At 53.2% G+C, this 3,601-nt stretch overlaps 1 non-coding gene across 1 annotated transcript; it reads right to left on the reverse strand.

Annotated features, from left to right (window-relative positions):
* Positions 1–3,311: 3,311 nt before the first annotated feature.
* On the reverse strand, positions 3,312–3,384 carry TRNAG-UCC (transfer RNA glycine (anticodon UCC)). The gene has a single exon. It is a non-coding gene; the product is annotated as a tRNA-Gly (tRNA).
* Between the last annotated feature and the right edge of the window lie 217 nt (positions 3,385–3,601).

Raw genomic sequence — 3,601 nt, forward strand, 5'->3', positions numbered from 1 at the left:
TGGCAGGGGTTTCGGATCCTGTGACTTTCAAGTCTGGGTGTCCGTTCTATTGGAACTGAATGTGCACTGAATTTGGGGTGAGTGCAGCGGGGGCTGTATTTATTTTTAAACTTCTTCAGGCCGTAATGAAAACCAGCTGCTTCTCCAACAAGTGCGTTACTTTTCCCACAGAAAGCCTGGCCGTCGGGCTGGAGCTGCAGGGGCTTCGTGCTTTGACTTTTCCTAGTTCAGCCTTCCTGCGTTTTCCCCCTTAATCTTTCAGTCCCTCGGCCCTTGGTGGTGGGTCGATTGGTGCCTTGTCTCCTGACTCCTTCTGTACCTGTGACTCCACCGGCACTGTTCGTTTGCGGAGGACAGACGTGGGGCCCTTCCGTCACTCGGTCGTGGGGCGGAAAGGGTAGAGCCCTGCTGAGAAGGGCGGCCGCCTTCAGTTTGCTTCTGGGGTGAGGCCCGCATCTCTGCCGGCTGTGTGTAACCCCAGCGCCAGGTCCAAACTGGGCAGATTATTTTGGGTGCCAGAAGATCATTCCTTCACAAGTGCCATTCCACGAGGCCCCTCCGGTCACCTTTTCTCCGGAAGAGCAGCACTGAGTGAAAATCCTCACCTAAGTTTACAGGCTGATGAGTGGGAGGGCGGGGGGCACAGGAGGCGTAGCGGAGCAGAGCGCAGGGCCATAGACAGTGTCACACTGGCCACCTCTGTGGGTCTGGACACGCGAGCACTCGGAAGAATGATGCGCCAGCTGCTCCCTGCGCCCTGCGTGCCCGATGCAGGCAGATGGTGGAATGCACCCCTTTTTTTTCCCTCCTGTAATAGAACGGTTTTTGGCGGGGATGCTTCCCAGTTATTAAAAACGGGGCAATGAGGTGAGCTATAAATGCAACCCTCTGTGTAGGAAAATCCAGAAGAAGTAAGTAAGGAAAAGAAGACAGAGTGAGGACTTCCTGAGGGAAACAGATCAAATGTAAGTGGAGAGAAGGATAAAGGATTGTTGGAGTTGAATGGGAGAGACGGAAAGTGCGAGAAGGTGAGTAAAAACGTCCTCAGTGGAATCAAAGAGAGAATCCCAGGGACCTGCCCGCCCCCGCGCCCCCGAAAGAGAGCGCATTGGGGGAGGGGTCACGGGGGAGACAGAGTTTATAGGTCAATGGAAGAAACAGCAAGAATGAGAATAAGGAGCCGAGTGGCTTCTAGGTCATTGGACACCCTAGAAGCCGTGGGTAACGTGAACTTCAGAGAGACTGGGGGCCAACTTCCGCCGAACCAGTTCCGAGAACATGATCTAGTGTGTCCTGCCTCCTGACAGGGCCCCGCTCTGGGGACCGGAGACATGTGCCCCCGAGGCTCACAGGTGTGTCCGGCGTCCACATAGGCTGTCTTTTCTGTTCCCGCACCCCTGGCCGCCGTCACACATGTTTAGCTCCTGATTCTGCTCTGCGAGGTGAATTGCCCCTGTCCTCCACCCAGTCGGTTTTAGCGCGTTTTCTCTTTCCTCACCAGCATGGGAGTCTCAGGGTGAGGAGCGCGCCCTAGTTTTCTTCTGTATCATGGGCAGCCATGTGGCGTGGGATGCAGGCGGTGGGTGTGGAGGCGCCATGGGGCAGAGTGACCTTCTAGGAGAAAACCAGCCTGCTTATCCACCCCTTCCTTCCTCCTCCCTTCCCCCTTCCTCTCTCCCCCCTCCCTTCCTTCCTCCTTCCAGTGTTTATCACAAACTTCCCAGGTGCCACGCACTGTTCTGGGCCCTGGGGGTGCGCAGGAAACAAGCACATACCACCCGCCAAGGCTGCCATTCCAGCCGGGAAGGAGGACAGTGCAGCGACACGAGTACACACGGAGCACACCGTGTGCTGCGATGGGCGGGGTTAAGTCCTTGAAGGCTGAGGGACGGGAGGGGCTCAGGTTTGGACAGGGTGCAGGGAATGTTCTTTTTATATTGGTGACATTTGAGTAGAGACTTGAATGTCGTGGGAGAGCTCTCTGGGGGAGAAGCGTGCAGGTGTGGGGGACAGAAGGCCTGGAGCAGAAGCTGCCCAGTGTGCCTAGAGGGTAGCAGGGAGGCTGTTGGGCTCGAGTGGGGTCGGCAGGGGCAGGTGAGGTCGGGGAGGGACCAGGGCCCAGAACCCACAGGTTCTCAGAGCCAGGGTAAGTCAGCATATCAGATTCCTTTCTGGGCGAGACGAGGAGCTCCTGTTGGAGAGCACACTGTGGGGCAGGTGTGGGAGCCGTGAGCCCCCGGGGGCTGTGGCAGTGGCTGCGGCAGGAGCTCTGGTGGCTGGGACCAGGGAGGTGGTGGCTGAGATGAAGGATGTCCTGGGATGCTGGGCCTTTTGGGAGGTGGCACTGACAGCGTTGCTGATGGGTTTGATGGCGGGGGTGGAGGAGCAGAGGTGAAGACCCCTCCGGGATTTGGGCCTCATCAGAAGGTGTGTGAGCAACTTGAGTTTTGTGACTCTGGACCAGTCCTGAACGAAGGAAGCCTGAGAGGAGCCTGGGCCTCAGTTTCCCTGTGACCAGCCTGGGCTGATGGACACCTGGACGGCAGTGGCCACACCACGTCTTAAGTCCGGGTGAGGGCGGCATTGAGTGCGGTTCAGGAACAGTCGTTCGTTCATCCTACAGATACACAGAGCACCTATTATGACGCGGTTTTAGGTGATGGTTCAGGTGGTCCCACCTCTTTCATCTGGCCAGAATCTACTCTTGTTTCGGGACCTGAACTCCTTCTTTTCTTTTTCTTTTTTAAATTTTCTTTTAAAATTTTATGTATTTATTTTTTAATTTTATTTTTTATTGAAATGCAGTTGGTTTACAATGTTAATTTCAGGTGTACAGCAAAGCGATTCAGTGATACATATACATATATACACACACACACATTTATATATTCAAATTCTTTTCCATTGTGTGTTATTGCAAGAAATTAAATCTAGTTCCCTGTGCTAAACAGTAGGTCCTTGCTGTTTATCCATTTTATGTATAGTAATATGTCTCTATTAATCCCAAATGACTTCAACAAAATCCGGTCTGATTTGACTTTGGTGTGGTTGAAGGTAGTCAGAGTGCTATAAACAGACTTTATTCTTTAGAGCAGTTTGAAGTTCACAGCAAAACTGAGGAGAAAGTACAGATATTTCCCACATGCCTGCTGCCCTGCGTACAGTCTCCCTTGCTCCCCCATCAGCACGGTGCATTTGTTACAGCCTGCGAACCTACAGTGACATGTCATCATCACCCAAAGTCCATACTTTACATTAGGGTTCACTTTTTTGAGGGGGGTGATTAGGCTTGTTTATTTATTTATTTTATCTGGAGGTGCTGGGGATTGAACCCGGGACCTCGTGCGTGGAAAGCACGTGCTCTACCGCTGAGCTAGACCCTCCCTCCCAGGGTTCGCTTTTGAGCGAAACATTCTATGAGGTTTGACAAATGTATAATGACGTGGACCCACCGTTACAGTATCCCACGGAGTAGCTTCACTGCCCTAAAAGTCCTCTGCACTGATTTCAGTTCCACCTATTCACATCTCCTTCCCCCCCTCCCTGGGACCCCCCAGCCCCTGGCAACCACTGATCTTTTTACTGTCTGCGTAGTTCTGCC

Source organism: Camelus dromedarius, chromosome 34 (assembly GCF_036321535.1).
Source record: "Camelus dromedarius isolate mCamDro1 chromosome 34, mCamDro1.pat, whole genome shotgun sequence".
Classification (NCBI taxonomy): domain Eukaryota; kingdom Metazoa; phylum Chordata; class Mammalia; order Artiodactyla; family Camelidae; genus Camelus; species Camelus dromedarius.